Here is a 22,119-nt window from a genome sequence, read left to right on the forward strand (position 1 = left end):
GTCATTGGAAAAAAATCTAACCTTTTAAAGAATCAAAAGATTCCCTCTGAGGACATCCTTACCCCAATGCTATAACCTATTAAGAATGCCTTTACAGTGTTTACAGATGCCTCGGGGAAAGCTCACCAGGTTTCTTGCGTTTGTAAAATTGGAAAAAACTGGAAACATATATTATACACTGGACCAGTCTCTACCTAACATTTAGAACTACGAGCCATATTATTAGCTATAGAAACCTTTTTCCAACCCTTAAATATTGTCCCCGAGATGTCAAGGAGCAAAGACCACCCACTTCAGACTTTCCACCAGTGTTCCAGGTAAAAATTAACCATGGGGAACAAATTATCTTAGATGGACCCAAATGTAAGTTTGTTGTTTGATAGACATGTCTATCAAAGGTCAATTAAGCTCATGTTATGACTTAATGTAATGGTTGACTTTGTCTCCTAGTTTTCACAGGTAATTGTTACAATAGCTATCAAAGACTTCGGTAACCTAAAACGTTTTTCTTCCATGATAAATTGGGATTTAATTCGTTGGACTTCTACGCCTTTTCTAATTAGGATGGGATGTGAAAGGATTGATTACTAAACAAGGCTTATCTGCTTTTGGCTTCTTATTGCAGAGAAACTAAGGATATTTGGGTCTGATGGTAAACATGCTTTGTGCGGGGCGCCTGGGTGGCGCAGTCGGTTAAGCATCCGACTTCAGCCAGGTCACGATCTCACGGTCCGGGAGTTTGAGCCCTGCGTCAGGCTCTGGGCTGATGGCTCAGAGCCTGGAGCCTGTTTCCGATTCTGTGTCTCCCTCTCTCTCTGCCCCTTCCCCATTCATGCTCTGTCTCTCTCTCTCCCAAAAATAAATAGACGTTGAAAAAAAAATTAAAAAAAAAAAACATGCTTTGTGCTTTATAACTTTCTGAGAATTTTTAAAATGAATTTCCCAAGATTTAATTTGTAAATTAAGCCTTTTGACCAATTAGGCTTCTTTGGTATGCTAAGTTACTCTGGAAGCACTGTCAAACATATAATAATCCTTAGGTTACATTTGAGTAAATGCTGTAACTATTCTAGAGATTATATTCAACTCCTACTTTTAATATTTTTTTGGTACAAGGTAATCACTTGATACTCTAATTGTTTAAGTGTTATATGCCACAGAAATAATTGAATTGACTTATCAATTATATTAGATCTTTCAATCATGTCCATTTTTTAGTCTTTCTGTCATAGTTCTGTGACTCTTGTTGGAAGACTTCACTGCTATAACTTCTGGTACACAGAGAATCCTTCCTTCTCAAGAAGGCTCAGGTTCCCCTCAACTCTATCTTTCTCTTTCATAACTCCCCTATACCTACCCCAACTGAGCAATGTTGACCCATAGGTAGCAGCATCTCTATGCCCCTATTCATCAGGAAGAAGTTACAGAAGAGAAGATCATCCACCTTCAGCAATCTTAAAGACTTTAATAGTCAAAATTGCTCGGGGCAGGGGGGTGGGGGGGTGATGTGGGAAACAAAGGCAGAGGGAAATGGAAGATAAAATTAAATTCCTTATAATATGCAAAGCCAAGCAGTTGTAGGATGAGCACATAGTCAACTTAATACCTTAAAAAAAAAAAAAAAAAAAAAAAAACCTGGAGGGGGAATTACCCATAGCTGTCTACATTACAACCTCAACTTCTCCTTGATTGCACTACGATCACTCTTAACTTTTTAAATCTTGACCCTCAAGGACTAACTGCAGCTGAGCAACGTTCTTCTAAATTAGATAAACCCTCTCATCCTATAGTGCTATACAAAACCCCCAAAGGGGCACCCACATGGATTGGACCCACTAAACTCACCTGGGGTAGAGGATATGCTTGTGTTATTTCAGATCTTGGGCCTCTATGGAGTGGAGACCCCCCAGGATATCTTTCAATAAACCAGGACTTCCAGAGAATGACTCTGAATGAGCAACCACCGCCCCGCTCTTTTAAGATGGAAGAAGCCTCTTCATTGACTCCTCATTCTGAAGCCACTCCACAAACTCATGTCCTTGCCCCTGATATAACATGGGGAAGGTTTAAAAACCTGTCTAACAAGGCCAGCAGCCTCTTAAAACACAATGGTATTGCATATATCCACAATTTGCATCTGATGGCCATGATCTCCATCACTGGTATTCATTAAACAGGCAAAGGTGATTCATAAGCCTCTTAATCATTGGGATCCTAGATGCAGGAAGCATTATAGACTCTGCTACTGTTACTGGAATAAGTCTTCACCACACTATCAAATTGCCCATGTACTTAACCAAGTTATGGCCAACACTAACAAAAAGCTAATAAGCCAAACTTCTATACACAAATATTGGCATGCCTCAAAGCCCCTGAGGTTGCTGTTGAATTTATAGGAAAAGGACAAAAGGCACTAATCCTCCATTATAACTCTGGGAAGCAGAATACTTGTACTATGTCTCTTTTTACCCTTTTGCAGAATCACCCTCCAAACCACTTGATAGCAAAAATGGATCAGGAGCTCATCATGACAGTCCTTGCATGTAAATTTAAGAAAACGAAGAAAAACAAAAAAGGGGGAACTATGGGGAAATAAGTTCTACTTACACAAATGGGTTAGAAAAAGCTTAAGGCAGAAAACCGAAACCACGGGGCAAAAGTCCCCAAGGTCAGCTAGCGAGCTATTGTAATGGGATCATGAGTAACTTGTTATATCACCTGCAGGAAGTTACTTTCCTTTTGATACCAATATATGAATGTACTTCAATCACAAACTCCACCTGACCCCCAGACCCTTTGCTTCTTGCACAAGTTAATGATTAGTATGATTGTTTTTCTTCACATTCTCCACATGTTTAAGATCATTGGAGATCAATAAATATGGAGACAAAACCCCTGTTTGGGGCTCTTGTCTCCTCCTAGACATTAGCCTCTCTTGTATTCAATTCTGTGTCTGCTCTCTTACTAGACAAGAAAGAACTCCAGACTCCTAGTCTACAACACACATGCAGAGACACACTCACATGTTCACACTCATACAAACACACACATCCTCAAAATACACACAAATACACACCCACACATCACAAACATTCTCACATGTGTGCAACACAAAGACACATACAAACTCTTATTTACAGACAGGCATACACTCCCATACTTATATACTCTCATGTACTCATCAAACACACCTTGCACACATACACGCCACTCTATTCCTTCTTTTAAGGATCCAGTGCCCAGACCTCTAGATTCTAGAGAACTAGAATGCCCAGGAAAAGCATGAAATTACACAGGAAGCCTATTTCCAGCTTCCTGGCCCACACTGGAATACCTTTGCTATATTCCCCTTCCTGCCACAGAGTCTCTAGGACTTGGGCCCAACCACCAAAGCAGAACTGTGGATACAATACATTCCTTCATACACCAAACACTTTAGAGCATCTATCTGCCATACCAGTCCTACACCTCCTACCCCCAGGCCTGAACAGAGGCAGACACGTAACAGAGTAAGACCTTCTGCCCAGTAGTGTGGTAGAAACAGCAAGAGCACAGGAGCCAAGGACTTGAGTTCAAATCCTGAATTGCCTATTAATAAGCTGTGTTATCTTGGGTCCTTGGCATTACCTCTCTGAGTCTAGGTTTCATCACTTATATGGTGGGAATAATAAAATATGCCTAATAATTGTGTGAAGAGTAAAACAGGTAAAGCTTCCATCAGCCATGTGTCCACCCTTGGAAAGCCACCTCATTCCATTCCACAGCCCCTGTGGTGAGCGTCTCCCCAACATTGCTCTAGTCCTGGGTCCCTGCAACATAAATCAGTCTTCTTCAGGCTCAGACCACCAGGGGCCCACACCAAGGGAAATCTGATCTCAAACTTGGCAACCTCCATTCCCCACCCTCAACCTACTATCCCATTTCCCCTCCTGGTCCATCATGCCTCTTGCCCCTTTACAGGTTGCATTTTCTCTGAAACCTTTAATGAGGCTAACCACTGTCCCCAAGTTCTCCATGGAGCACTGAGCCCACACAACAGATGGACATGAAGGGTTTAATCATCCCCAGGGGAGTCCTCCAGTTGTCTCTAAATTCCCTAAATTACTCCTATCTGAAACATTCTTTATACACAGAGCAGGAGACAGTTATATGACAGGACTTGGGGTTATAAGCAGATGTGGGTGAGATTGTGTCACTACATGAATACTAAAAAACTGTTCCAGAGGAACCCCATTATATTCTGCCCTCAGAGTTGAGAAGCAGCCCAGCCCAGCCCACACCTACCCTGACTGGCACACACTCAGGTGTCTTGGGCTAAGGGGAGCAGGTACTGCACCCCTATCCCTGCTGTTCAGGTGGCCTCCTAAGCTCCCCTCTAGAGTCAGTCCTCAGCCTGAGTGGGAAGTGGCTCTGGTGGTGTTATCCTCACTTTCCTAGGACCCTCCAAGGACCCACAAACACCCTGCTTTCCCTGCCACAACCTGTACTCCCTACACTCCTCCCAGGCTCTGACTGCTTCTGAAGTGCTGTCTTCCCCTCCTCCCAGTGGGATCCTCCTCAAGTCCTCCTTCCAGACAACCCACCACCCTGACCATCTCTGACTTTCCATCTGGCATTGCCCCATCCTGGTTCCTCCACCTCCCTGCCCTGCCCATACCCATCCCTCTGACCCCCTCCACTGCCTACCTCCCACCCTGTCCTCTCCCATCTTGACCACTTTCCACCCCAACCAGCCTGCCTCCCTCCCCTCCTGGTTCACCTCCCCACACAACACCACCTCCCAGTGGGCTCCACTCTCCCATTACCTCCATCTCTCCACCCTGCTGCATCCTACCGTTTTTGCCCCATTCCAAGTCATTTCTGCACCTGCCTTCACACCTTTCCCACCCTTCAGAATCTAGGGAGTAGAGCAGGGCTCAGAGCCCAGTGAAACGATGGACATTTGCCCCTTCTCACTCTTCATACCCTCTGCCTGCCATCCCCCCTCTCTTCCTGGGTACAGACCTGATCAGGTGTCAAAGGAAGCGGAGGAGACATCTCCTCGTCAGCAAAGTGCTGGGCTGGGGTGCTCAGAGGAATGGAGTGACCAAGGAAAACCTCCTACGTAACTCAGTCCCAACAGGAGGAAGCCCCGCCCACCATCACGATCCCTGTCCCCTCCTCAATGGCCTCGGCAGGGCGGGGTAGGCCCACAGCCTGGCCCTGCCCCAGGACCGTTGGCCTACCTGGGAACTCTGGACAGCCTAATTACCCGGTCACCACAAAGCCACTCCATCTTCAGAGAGGACAGAGGAAATGGTGACTGTTCCCATCAGGTCGTCCCACCACCTGTGCCTCCACTTACACGGGAGGGAGACTCCCCCTCAGCTGCTAGAGCAGGTTTACAGAAGAAAAAAGTAACCTGCGCAGTCTCTGCATCTTTTCTCCTCCCAAGATCAGTGATGTCTGAGAGCCCATCAGAGGGCACGTAATTTCGCAATTACTTTGTATGCACAGGAGGGGACTCGCGCCTCCACATGGAAACCAAGGAATCCCCCAGAGTCTCCCTTGTTTCCTGCCTGTTTGTTGCATGTGGACTCCCCTTCCGCCACCACACATTGCTGAACCCCAACACTTATGGGGAGAGGATCTCCCTGTATGGGTTCCTTTTCTTCTTGCCCTCTCCCTGTATCAGGCCCAGGATTTCTGCTTCAGAAAACAAGCCCTTCTGTCTGCTCAAGAGAAGTTCATCTCTCCTCTCACTTGAATCTTTCTTGCTGCTCTAAGTTATCATTCTGTCCCCAGGGAATTGTGGGGCTCTCTCTCTCCCAACCTTCCCTTCCCCCATGCCTTTAGGGTCTCCATGGTATGTCCCAAATATCTAGGTTCCAGATCCCAGGTTTCCAAAGAGGCTTCGGGGCTCTTGAGATCAAAGCAGTGGCTATGGGCTCTGAGAATCTGCCTGGGCTGCAAGGGAAAGGCAGTGGTTCCTGGGGTGAGAATGGCCCAATAACTCTTTGGAGCTTGGTGCATACAGCAGGTGTGTAATAAGTGTGACATGGCCCATCAATAAGCTGGGTTTGGGGAGGTGAGTGAGGGTAGAGGGGAAGGAATGAGGCTGGACTGGTCTGAAGTGTCTGATCCCCATTCTCTTCCCTTCCCCTCTGGGCCACCTGGAAAGAATATGCTTTAATATAGGACTTGAGCCTTGGGTCTTCCCTAAGCAGAGGGGGATGTCTTCCCCTTCATCCACCTCCACCCAGCCCAATTCAGGACACCAGCACACTCATGCCCAAGAGCTCAGGCCACTGTACCCCCACCCCATCAGCCACGCACACCCTCTCTTCAGCCAGGGCACCCAGATCTCTGAGCTTTCGCCTAGCACACCAGGCCGAATGCCCCTATTCTGGCAGAATCTTCAGTAACATCTAGAAGCAGCCTGGACCTCTCCTGTCAACTAGTATTCCTGAAGCATTTGTCAGCACCCTTAGCCTGCATGAATGATTAACTAATCTTTCCTTGTATTCCTAATATAGATCATGTATTCTTCCCGAGAAAAGAACAGAGCCCTTCTGCATATCATGAAACAGAAACCAGAGGCTCTTGCACAACCCTTTACCCCTCATCAAGCAACCACACCCACCTGCACTGAGATAAAATTTGTAGCTGGTACCAGTGTATCTACAAGTTCAAGAAATGTTACAGACCACTGTACTCCCTTAACTGAGGAACAGCCTTAAGCACCTTTAAACTCCTGGGCCAGGTGAAAACCTCAGATCTGTCATTTGGACAAGAGTCTGCTTCTCCCCATGAGCTGGCCTCCTGAATAAAGCTCATAATCCTTTCCAGTCAAAGCTTTTCTCTTGAGGGGCACTGGGGTGGCTCAAGCAGTTAAGCATCTGACTTCAGCTCATCATGATCTCATGGTTGGTGAGTTCGAGCCCCAATTCAGGCTCTGTGTAGACAGCTCAGAGCCCAGAGCCTGCTTCAGATTCTGTGTCTTCCTCTCTCTCTGCCCCTCCCCCACTAGCACTCTGCCCCCCCTCTCTAAAATAAATAACAATTAAAAATAAACTGTTCTCTTGAGTATTAGCGTTTGGAGTGGTGGGCAGCTGCACTGGGTTAAAGTAACAAAATTTGGCGAACCAGCTGGGAGCCAACGTCTCTGTGGCATCCATCCAGTTCCCCTGTATGCCAAAGTCGGAGAAGTTGGTCTGTCACCTGTTGGTGACAGGGCTTCTTTCCTAGTCTCCTGGGCAGGTAACTTGGACTACAGCAGGAGGTTAGCTGCTCCAGGCTAGTTGCTCTTGGGGAGGGAATCTGAGGCATCTGTCCCTCCAGCTTCCCAGATTCTCTTTGCCTAAGAGAAACTCCCTGATGATTCCTCACTGAAGCTGACTGCCAATTTTGCTTTTTGGTTGGAGTGGAAGGAAAGGAGCATTTGGGGAAGCTGAGGAGCTTCAGGACCAGGTAAGTCCCTCAGAGTGCTCACCTACACAAGTTTCTCAGATGTAAACCACTGTGTGTTGTTTTTTTCCTGTCCATACTTTTCCCATTAGAAAGCCTCAGCTTTCCCAAGAACTAAAAGGGATGTGACTAGTGTTCAATTTATTTGGAAGTTGTAACAGATCTGTTTTGGTATAGGGAGGTGGTGGTTTAAATTTGTGTAGAATGCGAAGTTCCATCTCTATCCCAGCAGTTAGCCCACTGGACCAAAACTGGAATATGTGGAAGGAATATAGGCAGGGATCTATGACTAAGAAAGTGATAATTTTTATTATGACAGCACCTTGTCATGTATGTTAGGTTCAGAAGAAAGATGACCATGAAATGGGTCTCTTGGATCTCTTCCCCCCATTGTGTTCTCTCTAAATAGGGGGTTTGGGTTTGGCTTTTAGCTTGTCTATAGAGACCGTTGGTCAGTTAGTGGAACTCTGAATTTCAGGGAGGAACAAGAAACCAGGAAGCCATTTGGTTCAGTCCATCATGCCCCAACTTTTAGGGAAAAGGAATGCCAGAAGAGGTACTCTGGGTTTCATGGAGTCATAGTTTTATTTCTGTGTTGCTTCTCAACTTTTGCCCAGGAAGAAAACAGGAATACTCCTGTTCCCAAAGAAAGTACTTCATCCATTCATCAGGAAATATTTTAAATAAATGGCGCAGAGGCACTTTTTTTATTTTTATTTTTTTGTTTTTTTGCAGGAGGGGGACACAAGACCAAGACAAGCAAGGAATGTTAGTCCAAACTATAGATCTTCCCCTGGCCTTTCTGAAGATTCCCTTGTACCCCTACCTGCTCCTTTTCCTCCTGTTTCTGCCCCAGCATCTGCAAGACTTACATAACGGGCTCCTATGCCATCCTCCCTGCCTGGAGTGCCAAAGGCTCCTGCTCCTCCTACCCTCACTATCAGGGAGCAAAAACTACCCCAATGTAAATTGAAATTTGTTGGTTTCATTAAAAGACACATCCTTAGAGATATCAGCATTAAATATAAAACTTTTATTCCAGCAAGTTTTAGTAAAGGTCAAAGGAGCTCATGTTCTTCAGTTGCCATTGGTCAGCAAAAAGGTGACTTAAATGATGATTAATTATGTCTGTCTCATAAAGTTTTCATGAATAATTGTTAGGAATAAGTTGGGTGAAGAAATAGAAAGGTTTATATCTTTCAAAATCTTCAGTAATTTGAAATTTTTAAAGTTCTGCTAAATGAAATGCAACACTGGGTTGATTTCATTGGATATCTAAGTCTTTTTAAAATAAGATAGAACACTAAAGCATTGGTCACTGAAACTCTTTGTGAGTATTCTTTGTTTCAAGGCAAGTGCGTTATTTGCATAAGTTCATTAAAAAGATGTTCTCCTTGTACAGGACACCAGTGGAAACATTGGTTACTTCACCAAGGCTTTGACTAGAATGTCATGTTTGAGAGAGTCATGCATAGACTTAGATATCACTAGACATCTCTAAGGACTAAGGTTAACTTTATGAAGCCAATAAAGCCTCTTGGACATGTTGGCCTGATAACTTGCTTACAGAGTTCCCAGCATTCTTACCAGGTGATTAAACAATATCACTTGCTGGCATGTGCAGGACACCTCAGGATATTTGGGGAATCTGCAGGAGAGAAATTCACCCAAATATACAAGTATCACAGGAAAATCTGATGGCAGGCATCTGGCTTGGCTTCTGGCCTCAAGAGACTATTAAAAAAATCATGAGGAGCCAAGATGGCAGAACAGCATGAAAGTTTTTTGTGTGTCTCATGTCCATGAAATACAGCCACACCAACACTAAACCATGCTGCACATCTAGAAAACCGATTGGAGGATTAACATAATAATCTGCACAACATGAACCACAGAATTCAGCAGGTATGCGCCACAGGGAGGGGAATTTGGGGAGTGAGAAGCCACTGAAGGTAGGGAACTGCTTTTATGGGTGGAGAGAGGACAAAGACTGGGGTGGGGGGAGAATACGGGAAAAGCACCCCTCCCCAAAAGCAGCTGGAGAGAAAGTAGAAAATTGGAAACAGCCACAGGGGCTAAACTAAAAAGGGAGAAAGGAGAAAGGAGAAAGGAGAGGGCTTAAATTCCATTAAGATGGTAAACAAGAGGAGCACAAAGGCTGCAGTTCCACAGCTCAATACCTGGCGGTGCTCTGGTGGGAAGGGCAAATCCCCAGGAGCAGAGTGAGGTCTAGGAGGTTCTTGGGCCACACAGGGAAAACCGGTTCCACTGCTGGAAGGATATTTGGTAGAGACTATTGAAGCCACCTGGTCCCAGCAGATCCCAGAGAATGGCCACATTCGCTGGTGCTGGAAAAAGGTCATTAAGTGTGAAGCCTGGTGCCAGATGTGTGCTGTGATTTTCCATAATCCCTGAAATGCTGCTACTACACTATCTTGTTAATGTTTTCTGGGGCAGGCTGACACCTGGCTGAGGTCTTGGGGCACCAGCAGCAGCAGGGTCCAGCAAGTGTTCCTGGGTGCAGCTGACATTCAGCCATTGCTCAGTGAGAACCTCCCACAGAGGGGCAGAACGGGTCAAAGCCGCAGTCCTTCAGAAGTAAGGGGCCGGGGAAAACAGCCACATCTGAGACAAAACCCAGGAAAGAGGTACTGCCTGGGGCCTGGTCATGGGCAGTGAAAAGGCAGGGAGTGGACGAAAGCTGAAGACAGAGGACGGGTGCGTGATTGCTGATCGGGGAAAACAGAGTTCTGATACTAGAGACTGTGTAGCTGGGTGACACCGTTTTCACCGTTACTGCGCATGCACCTATGCACCTACGAGAGTCACAACATGGCACCCCAGTAGGCTAAAAGCGCCATCTAGTGGAGATCAGAGCCATTACACTGAGCCCCGCACAACTGGGTCAATCTCGCTCTTCAAGAACACAAGTATCACCACCTCCTTAGTTTATGGACTATAAAGCGCTTCGTAGTCTGACTGCTAGGGGAAAATGAAGTAATTTTAGCACTATTTTGATCTGTTAGAAAGTCCATCTATTGAATTTTCTTCCTTTCTTTTTCCTCTTTTTCACTTCTTTTCTTTTTCTTGAATACAGAAAGCGAAACAATTCATTTTTATTTTCAGTTTTTATTAAAAATATTTTTAATTTTTTTACTATATTTTTTAATTTTGTGTATTTTTTTCAAATTCTATTTTACATCCATCATTTTATTTTATTCTATTTCAGTGTATTCACTTTTTCAAATTTTCAAACTATTTCCTTTTTTCTTTTTCTTTTTTTATTTTTCATTTCTTTTATTTTTCTTGAATACAGAAAGAGAAAAAATTTATTTTTATTTTTAATTTTTATTAAAAATATATTTCTTTAATTTTTTTGACTGTATTCTTTACTTTTGTGTAATTTTTTTCAAATTCTATTTTACCTCCATCATCTCATTATAATCTAATTCAAAGTGTTTATTTTTTCAAATATTCAAATGATTCCCATCCCCCCTTTTTTTTCTCTAATCTTTCAAAACACTTTCAACACCTAGACGAAAACACACCTAAGATCTAACATCATTTATTTTATTTTTGTCTGTGGGGGGAGGGGTTAATTTTTTAATTTTATTATTTTTTTTAATTTTAATGTTTTTAAATTTAATTTTAATTTTTCTACCTCATTAATTCCTTTTCTAACCTCAAAATGACAAAATGAAGGAATTCACCCCAAGAGAAAGAGCACGAAGAAATGACAGCCAGGGATTTAACCAACACAGATACAAGCAAGATGTCTGAACCAGAATTTAGAATCACAACAACAATAATAGCTACATCAAAAATAGTTTAGAATCCCTTTCTGCGGAGATAAAAGAAGTAAAAAATAGAATGAAATTAAAAAATGCTATACCTGAAGTGCAATCATGGCTGGATGCCGTGGCGGCAAGAATGGATGAGGCAGAACAGAGAATCAGTGATATAGAGGACAAACTTATAGAGAATAATGAAGCAGAAAAAAAGAGGGAGATTTAGGCAAAAGAGCACGATTTAAGAATTAGAGAAATCAGTGACTCATTGAAAAGGAACAACATCAGAATCATAGGGTCCCAGAAGAGGAAGAGACAGAAATAAGGGCAGAAGGGTTATGGGACCAAATCATAGCAGAAAATTTCCTAACCTGGGGAAAGGCACAGACATCAAAATCCAGGAAGCACAGAGGACCCCTGTTAGACTCAACAAAAACCAACCATCAACAAGGCCTATCAGAGTCAAATTCACAAAATACTCAGGCAAGGAGAGAATCATGAAAGCAGCAAGGGAAAAAAGTCCCTAACCTACAAGGGAAGACAGATCAGGTTTTCAGCAGACCTATCCACAGAAACTTGGCAGGCCAGAAAGGAGTGGCAGGATATATTCAGTGTGCTGAATCAGAAAAAATATGCAGCAGAGAATTCTTTATCCAGCAAGTCTGTCATTCAAAATAGAAGGAGAGATAAAAAGTTTCCCAAACAAAAATTAAAGGAGTTTGTGACCACTAAACCATCCCTGCAAGAAATTTTAAAGGGACTCTCTGAGGGGACAAAAGATGAAAAAAAAAAAAAAATACCAAAAGCAACAAAGACTGGAAAGGACGAGAGAACACCACCAGAAACTCCAACTCTACAAACAACATAATGGCAATAAATTCATATCTTTCAGTAATCACTCTAAACGTCAATGGATTCAATGCTCCAATAAAAAGACATAGGATAACAGAATGGATAAGAAAACAAGATCCATCTATATGCTGTTTACAAGAGACCCACCTTAGACCTAAAGACATCTACAGATTGAAAGTAAGGGGATGAAGAACCCTCTCTCATGCTTAATGGTCAACAAAAGAAACCCGGAGTAGCCATACTTCTATCAGACAATCTAGACTTTAAAATAAACACCATATCAAGAGATGAAGAAGGGCATTATATCATAATCAAGGGGTCTATCCACCAAGAACACCTAACAATGCAAAACATTTATGCGCCAAATGTCAGAGCACCCAAAGATATAAATCAATTAATCACAAACATAAAGAAACTCATCGATAGTAATACCATACTAGTAAGAGACTTCAACACCCCACTCACAGCAATGGACAGATCATCTAATCAAAAAATCAACAAGGAAACAATGACTTTGAATGACACACTGGACAAGATGGACATAACAGATATATTCAGAACATTTCAGCCTAAAGCAGCAGAAAATACATTCTTCTCCAGTGCACATGGAACATTCTCCAGAATAGACCACATACTGGGACACAAATCAGCCATAAGTAAGTACAAAAAGATCAAGGTCATACCGTGCATATTTTCAGATCACAACGCTATGAAACTCGAAATCAACCACAAGAAAAATTTGGAAAGGCAACAAATACTTGGAGACTGAAGAATATCCTACTAAAGAATGAATGGACTAACCAAGCAGTTAAAGAGGAAATTAAAAAATATGTGGAAGTCAATGAAAATGATAACACCACAAACCAAAACATCTGGGACGCAGCAAAGGCGATCATAAGAGGAAAATATATAGCAATCCGGGACTTCCTAAAGAAGGAAGAAAGATCTCAGATACACAACCTAACATTACGCCTTAAGGAGCTGGAAAAAGGACAGCAAATAAAACCCAAAGCCAGAGGAAGACAGTAAATAATAAAGATTAGAGCAGAAATCAATGCTATCAAAACCAAAACAAACAAACAAACAAACAAACAAACTGAGAACAGATCAATGAAACCAGAAAGAAGCTGGTTCTTTGAAAGAATTAACAAAATTGATAAACCACTAGCCAGTTTGGTCAAAAAGAAAAAGGAAAGGAATAAATAAAATCGAGAATGAAAGAGGAGAGATCACAACCAACAGAGAAGAAATACAAATAATAAGAGAATATAATGAGCAATTACACACCAATAAAATGGGCAATCTGGAAGAAATGGACAATCCTAGAAACATATACACTACCAAAACTGAAACAGGAAGAAATTGAAAATTTTAACAGGCCCATAACCAGTAAAGAAACCGAATTAGTAATCAAAAATGTCCCCCAAAACAAGCGTCCAGGACCAGATGGCTTTCCAGGGCAATTCTACAAAACATTTAAGGAAGAGTTAACACCTCTTCTCTTGAAGCTGTTCCAAAAAATAGGAATGGAAGGAAAACTTCCAAACTCTTTCTATGAAGCCAGCATTACCTTGATTCCAAAATCAGACAGAGACCCCACTAAAAAAGAGATCTATAGACCAATTTCCCTGACGAACATGGATGCAAAAATCTTCAACAAGATATTAGACAACCAGATCCAACAATACATTAAAAAAAGGATTCACCACGATCAAGTGGGATTTATACCTGGGATGTAGGGCTGGTTCAATATCTGCAAAACAATCAATGTGATTCATCACATCAACAAAAGAAAAGAACCTTATGATCCTCTCAATAGAGGCAAAGAAAGCCTTTGACAAAATACAGCATCCTTTCTTGATAAAAAACCCTCAAGAAAGTAGGGATAGAAGGAGCATACCTCGAGATCATAACAGCCATATATGAACAACCCAATGCTAATATCATTCTCCCCTAAGGTCAGGGGCAAGACAGGGATATCCACTCTTGCCACTGTTACTCAACATAGTATTGGAAGCTTTAGCCTCTGCAATCAGACAACACAAAGAAATAAAAGGCATCCAAATCGGCCAGGAGGTCAAACTCACTCATCGCAGATGACATGATACTCTGTATGGAAAACCCAAAAGATTCCACCAAAAAACTGTTAAAACTGATTCATTAATTCCACAAAGTTTCAGGATATAGAATAAATGCACAGAAATTGGTTGCATTCCTATACAACAACAATGAAGCAACAGAAAGAGAAATCAAGGAATTTATCCCATTTACAGTTGCACCAAAAAACATAAAATACCTAGGAATAAATCTAACCAAAGAGGTGAAAAATTTATGCACTGGAAACTATAGAAAGCTTATGAAAGAAATTGAAGAAGACACAAAAAAATGGAAAAAGATTCCATGCTCCTGGACAGGAAGAACAAATACTGTTAAAATGTTGATATTACCCAAAGAAATCTACATATTCAATGCAATCCCTATCAAAATAACACCAGCATTCTTCACAGAGCTAGAACAAATAATCCTAAAATTTGTATGGAACCAGAAAAGACCACAAATAGTCAAAGCGATCTTGAAAAAGAAAACCAAAGCAGGAGGCATCACAATCCCGGACTTCAAGCTATATTATAAAGCTGTAATCATCAAGACAGTATGGTACTGGTACAAGAACAGACACTCAGATCAATGAAACAGAATAGAGAACCCAGAAATGGACCCACAAACATATGGCCAACTAATCTTTGACAAAGCAGGAAAGAATATCCAATGGAATACGACAGTCTCTTCAGCAAATGGTACTGAGAAAACTGTACAGCAACATGCAGAAAAATGAACCTGGACCACTTTCTTACACCATACACAAATAAAAAATCAAAATGGATGAAAGACCTCGATGTAAGACAGGAAGCCATCAAAATCCTCAAGGATAAAGCAGGCAAAAACCTCTTAGATCTTGCCCACAGCAACTTCTCACTCAACACACCTCTGGAGGCAAGGGAAACAAAAGCAAAAATGAACTAATGGGACCTCTTCAAAATAAAAAGCTTCTGCACAGCGAAGGAAACAATCAGCAAAACTAAAAGGCAACCGACAGAATGGGAGAAGATATTTGCAAATGACATATCAGATAAAGGTTTAGTATCCAAAATCTACAAAGAACTTATCCAACTCAATACCCCAAAAACAAATAATCCAGTGAAGACATGAATAGACACTTCTCCAAAGAAGGCATCCAGATGGCCAACCGACACATGAGAAAATGCTCAATATCATTCATCATCAGGGAAATATAAGTCAAAACCACAATGAGATACCACCTTACACCTGTCAGAATGGCTAACATTAGCAACTCAGGCAACAACAGATGTTGGAGAGGATGTGGAGAAAGAGGATCACTTTTGCGATGCTGGTGGGAATGCAAACTGGTGTAGCCACTCCGGAAAATAGTATTGAGGTTCCTCAAAAAATTAAAAAAAGTACTACCCCACAACCCAGCAATTGCCCTACTAGACATTTATCCAAGGGATACAGGTGTGCTGTTTTTAAGGAACACATGCACCCCCATGTGTATAGCAGCACTATCAATAATAGCCAAAGTATGGAAAGAGCCCAAATGTCCATCGATGGATGAATGGATAAAGAAGAGGTGGTATATATATACAATGGAGTATTACTTGGCAATCAAAAAGAATGAAATCTTGCCATTTGCCACTACGTGGATGGAACTAGAGGGTATTATGCTAAGCAAAATTAGTCAGAGAAAGACACATATCATATGACTTCACTCATATGAGGACTTTAAGACAGAGGACAGTTGAACATACGGGAAGGGAGCAAAAATAACACAAAAACAGGGAGGGGGACAAAACATAAGAGACTCTTGAATATGGAGAGTAAACAGAGGGTTACGGGAGGGGTTGTGGGAGGGGGGATGGGCTAAATGGGTAAGGGGCATTAAGCAATCTACTCCTGAAATTATTGTTGCACTATATGCTAACTATTTTGGATGTAAATTTTAAAAAACAAAATTAAAATTAAAAAAAAAGAAGAAGGCCATCATTGTTGCAATAATGACAAAAATCACCTTGGCCTTGATGCAGAAGTTTGTGCTGTTACATATCATGCCAAGGACAGGGAACAGGAGGCCATCCAGTTCCATCTTGTATGATAGCTGACATATGGGTACATAAAGCGAAAGATCCTTTCAGAAAGAATACAGAAAAATCCAAAAGTTGCAACACAGTAGGCTAGGGCCCAGACAATAAGGAGAACTACCTCAGGCAAGGTGCTCACAGGGTGAAGCTGGTAGTAAGAGAACATAACCTTAAGTGTTAAAGAGACACCAAAATATGGCACAAAGGGGCGCCGGGGTGGCTCAGTTGGTAAGCGTCCGACTTCAGCTCAGGTCATGATCTCACGGTTCGTGAGTTCAAGCCCCGCATCGGGGGTCTGTGCTGACAGCTCGGAGCCTGGAGCCTGCTTTGGATTCTGTGTCTCCCTCTCTCTGCTCCTCTCCCACTCACACTCTTTCTCTCTCAAAAATAAACACTAAAAAAAATTTTTTTAATACCGCACAAAGCAGATGAACAGTGAAATCACAATGGGGGATGGAACATTGGGGATTCTGGGCTTTTTCAACTCTGGTAACAATTTTGTCAAAACCTATAAATGCATAGAAACAAGTAGCTGCTCCCCAGAGAATCCCCTCAAAGCCAAAAGGCAAAAACCCTCTAGGGCCCAGGGGGTCCAAGCTAGAGGTGTCATTGAGTCCAGCCATTATGTAGTCCTCTCCTGTGAGCCTCCAGTTGTGCAGGTCCCCCTTAATAAAGCCATAGATGATGACAAAACTGAGAACCAAAGTGAGCACCTTGATAAGTGAAGAAAAGTGATTATGCCACAAAATCATGAAAGGCCACACAAGGCACATAACAATGAAGTCTAGATATTTTTCTCTAAGGAGATGGTAAACATACGGTAAGATAATTTCATGCAGGGTCACATGCAAGTGCTCAAAAGCTAAGATAAATATGTCAACATAAATTGCTGTATCAGAAACAAGGGAAAAGATGACAGTGCAGCCAGTGATGATAGCCCAGTGTTGACCTATAGTGACAATAGTGACATAGCTATAGAGATATGCAGAGCCAGAATGGGGAATCTGGGCCATTATCTCAGCATAGCACAGCACAGCCAGCAAAGAATATAGGCTGGCCATCAAAAAGCAGATCACAATGGATGGTCCTGCTTGATTTCTGGCCACCTCACCAGCCAGGACATACACACCTGCACCTACTGTGCAGCCCACACCCAGGGCCACTAAATCCAGAATGCTCAGTCTTCTGAGAGGGGCAGGCTCAGCCATATCTTGCTGCAGGGTATGTCTGCATACCAACTTTTGACCAAATCTCCCACGTGCCTGATGCAGCATTGTAGTTGGAATTGAAGAGGATACAGGATCAGATTCAGGATCAGAGAGCCTTAGCAAGCCTGGAAGCAGAGTCTCACATCTGGGTCAGAGGCTGAATTAAACTAAGTTGTCTTTGAGCTGCCAAGTTCTGTTGCATGGGCTTCAAATCTCCTGCTTTGTATTTCATCAGGTATGTGCTATCCCTCCAAAGTGCCCAAACGATAAATATTTATTGAACAATGGTGTTCAACAAGCCAACCAAAGCTTAGAAGTCCCATGTCACCTCACACCACCCAAATATCTCAGAAACTGACACCAAAAGTCATCATAGAAAAATCAATCCCGATTGCCGCAGAAACAGTGCCAAATACCTCCCAACATTCTCCTTTGTGCACCATGTGACACAATCCCTTTACATTCATCTAACTCATGTAGCTTCATGTACTAATTGGGCTGTAGCTCACAACAGGGCATGAATGTATTGTACAGTAGTTCACACATGGGATGTTTGCATGGTGCTTGCATGACATGAGCCATGACACATGGACAGACCAGAAGGCCTCATTGTAAATGCAGAATCGTTTTTAAAATATCATTTGAGTTTAGGGGCGCCTGGGTGGCTCAGTCGGTTAGGCAGCCGACTTCGGCTCAGGTCATGAGCGGTCCGTGAGTTCGAGCCCCACGTCAGGCTCTGTGCTGACATCTCAGAGCCCGGAGCCTGTTTCAGATTCTGTGTCTCCCTCTCTCTCTCTCTCTGACCCTCCCCCGCTCATGCTCTGTCTCTCTCTGTCTCAAAAATAAATAAACGTTAAAAAAATTTTTTTAAATATCATTTAAGTTTAAAACACAAATATTTGTCTCCCATTCTTAAAGACCTTTAGCAATAAAATCAACTGTCAAATGTCTGGTGTCACTTTGGCCCTCTCTCTCCTCTTTCTGCCTTATCCGTTTAACTGTATTGATGTCAAGGAATAAACAGTGCAACCCTTCACTTTAGCCATATAGGCTCACAGGGGTGCTGTGAAAAGAGGAAGAGGAAGAAAGGAGCAGTCCTTCATACCATGCAAAAAAAACATAGGAACAGGCTGTCTGGTAAGGAAACCCTAGAGAAATGTGAACAGAAGTCAACCAAAAGTCCATTACTAAGAAGGGAGCAGAGCCAAAAATGCTGTTTTGTGAAATCTGACAGTCAACGAACCTCACCCAAAGCAACCAGACAAAACTCACTACAGTTATGCTTACAGTTATGAGAGTGTTATAGGTAGAGAGGAAAGAAATGTCACCTACCTCAGTAGCTCACAACCAAAACAAGTCCTTCTGTGTCCTTCCTCTCTGGGTTCTAGGAGAGAAGGTGAGCTCATTTATGTGGACACTGTCTTTACTGGCCACACCATGCTTTATAAATACCCTGTACCCTCTGTGATGTCAGCTTCTAGCGACCTGGAGAATCTGGTTTTCTCTGTGTGCTAGTATGAAAACACTCACTTGTAACTTCCTATTAATTTTTCACATGGAGTTATTTTTAACTCACTCACACTATGAATATGCAAAATATATTTTCTTATTGAGCAAACACCACCTGTGGTTCCTCTTTTCCCCTCCTCCCCTGCTGCTGTTCAGATGGCCCCTCCTCAAGAGGAACAAGGCTTTGGATGAACAATTCACAGCAATGCCCCAGAAATCAGTAGGGGAGAACAGAGAAAAGAGAGTCATGCAGCCCCCACTCTCCTCACTCCTCAGGCTTTGGTATTGACAGAATTTTAGGAAATGTTGTCAGAGGTTTTTAAAGACAGAAAGATGAAGTCAAAACTGAAAACTCTTCTCTGTAGATATTCAAAAGGAATCCTTGGGAAATGTGTCAGACATCTTTGTACAATTCCGTCTATACTCCTTATTTGCCACCCACCAGTTCCAATGTTATGATTTACCAACAAGCACGTGAGATAGATAAGGAGGATTAATTAACTCACGGAGCTTTCTACACTATGAATGTGATTGACATGTCCCCCAACCACCCCCAGGCTTCAAACCCTTCAGTGGTTCCCACTGCACTTCCTGCACAGTCCTTCCTTCCTTCATCATCTGACCTGTGATGATTCCCCCAGTCTCATCACTACCCAGTTCCTGCTCCAGCTGTGAAATTCTACCATGTTTTGTTCCCCTGTCTCTAATATCCTCTTGGCACCTTCACTGATCTAATCCTTCCTTCTCTTTCAGTTCCCAACTCAGGTGTTACTTCCCCAGGAACCTCCCCTGACCCTTATGCTGCCCTTAATGTGTGCTCTCATAGCACCTAGCTTACCCCATGTGCCATTTATTCTAATGTATCAGAATTCCAGGTCAGCTACCTGTCTCCTTTGGACTGTGAGTTAGATGCTCAATAAATATTGTTGAACAAATGCACAAACTGAGAAGAGAAACCTGAAAGAGCACATAATCCAGTATTCCTATCTACTTGACTTTGAGACACATACTTTGTAGTGAAGCAATCTTTATAAACCTGGCTCAAGTAAAGATATAAATGGTGCTACCTTCCTTGTGGAAGGCAAGAAAAATGAAAAGTGTGAAGGGAAAGCCAACTGATGAAACCTTGACCGCACATCATTCGTGGCAGGTATGAGCAACACAGGGTGATGAAGAATAGTTTGCATTTGAGGAAACTTGTTTAAAAATATCAGGCTGCCTTGGGTTATAAGAAGCCAAGCACCAGGGGGGAGGAGCCAAGATGGCAAAACAACATGGAAGTTTTTTGTGTGTCTCCCATCCATGAAATATAGCCAGACCAACACTAAACCATCCTACACACCTAGAAAACTGAGTGGAGGATTAACACAACAATCTGCACAATCTGAACCACAGAATTCAGCAGGTATGTGGCGCAGGGAGGGGAATTTGGGGAGCGAGAAGCCGCTGAAGGTAGGGAACTGCTTTTGCCGGCGGAGAGAGGACAAAGACTGGGGGGAGGCGGGGCAGAGAATACGAGAAAAGCACCCCTCCCCAAAAGCTCAGCTGGAGAGAAAGTGGAAAATTGGAAACAACTGCAGGGACTAAACTAAAAAGGGAGAAAGGAGAAAGGAGAGGGTTTAAATTCCATTAAGACTGTAAACAAGGGGAGTGCAAAGTCTGCAACTCCACAGCTCGATACCTGGTGGTGCTCTGGTGGAAAGGCCGAATCCCCAGGAACAGAGTGGAGTCCGGGAGGTTCTTGGGCCACACGGGGAAAAGCGGTTCCACTGCTGGAAGGACGTTTGGTAGAGACTGTTGAAGCCACCTGGTCCCAGCAGACCCCAGAAGGCGGCCACATTCGCTGGTGTTGGAACAAGGTCGTTAAGGGTGAAGCCTGGTGCCAGACGCGTGTTGTGATTTTCCGTAATCCCCGAAACGCTGCTGCTACACTGTCTCGTGATTTTTTTCTGGGGTGGGCTGGAACCTGGCCACAGTCTCAGGGCACCGGCAGCAGCAGGGTCCAGCAAGCATTCTGGGTGGCAGCTGACATTCAGCCATTGCTCGGTGAGACCCTCCCGTAGAGGGGCGGAACGGGTCAAAGCCACAGTCCTTCAGAAGTAAGGGGCCAGGGAAAACAGCCGCATCTGAGACAAAACTTGGGAGAGAGGTACTGCCTGGGGCCTGGTCACGTAGAGTGAAAAAGCAGGGAGTGGATGAAAGCTGAAGATAGAGGACGGATACCCGATTGCTGATCCAGGAGAACAGACTCAGTAGCTGAGTGGCGCCATTTTGACCACTCCCACGCATGCACCTACGCACCTAGGAGCACTGCAACAATCCACCCCAGTAGGCTAGCAGCGCCATCTAGTGGAGAGCGGAGCTGTTACACTGAGCCCGGCCCAACTAGGCCAACCTCCCTCTTCAAGAACACGAGTCTCACTGCCAGCTTAGCTTATGGACTATAAAGCCCTACATAGACTGATTTCTAGGGGAAAACAAAGTAATTTCAATCATACTTCAATCTGTTAGCAGATTCATCTATTCAATTTTCTTTCTTTTTTTTCTTTTTCTCTTTTACACTTCTTTTTCTTGAATACAGGAAAAGAAAAAATTCATTTTTATTTTCAATTTTTATTAAAAATATTTTGGGGCACCTGGGTGGCGCAGTCGGTTAAGCATCCGACTTCAGCCAGGTCACGATCTCGCGGTCCGTGAGTTCGAGCCCCGCGTCGGGCTCTGGGCTGATGGCTCAGAGCCTGGAGCCTGTTTCCAATTCTGTGTCTCCCTCTCTCTCTGCCCCTCCCCCGTTCATGCTCTGCCTCTCTCTGTCCCAAAAATAAATAAACATTGAAAAAAAATTTAAAAATATTTTTCTTTTTTATTACTATACTTTTAATTTTGTGTAATTTTTTTCAAATTCTATTTTACTTCCATCATTTTATTTTAGTTTACTTCAGTGTACTCACCTTTTCAAATTTTCAAACAATTTCCTTTTTATTTTTTTCTTTTTCTTTTTTCCTCTTTTTCATTTCTTTTCTTTTTCTATAATGCAGAAAGAGAAAAACTTCATTTTTACTTTCAATTTCTATTAAAAATATTTTTATTTAATTTTTTCGCTATATTTTTTGTGTTTATGTAAATTTTTTCAATGTCTACTTCCTTCATTCTATTTTAGTCTCC

General features: G+C 42.8%; 1 protein-coding gene across 1 annotated transcript in view; it reads right to left on the reverse strand.

The window, feature by feature from the left end:
* LOC101094936 (cationic amino acid transporter 3-like) overlaps window positions 1-18,913 on the reverse strand; it is a 33,551-nt gene extending 14,638 nt beyond the window's left edge. Inside the window, exon 1 of the mRNA XM_045061525.1 lies at window positions 18,781-18,913. The gene's annotated coding sequence lies outside the window, so the exon portion shown is untranslated. The remainder of the gene's footprint in view (window positions 1-18,780) is intronic.
* Between the last annotated feature and the right edge of the window lie 3,206 nt (window positions 18,914-22,119).

The sequence above is a fragment of the Felis catus genome, chromosome B4 (assembly GCF_018350175.1).
Source record: "Felis catus isolate Fca126 chromosome B4, F.catus_Fca126_mat1.0, whole genome shotgun sequence".
Classification (NCBI taxonomy): Eukaryota; Metazoa; Chordata; class Mammalia; order Carnivora; family Felidae; genus Felis; species Felis catus.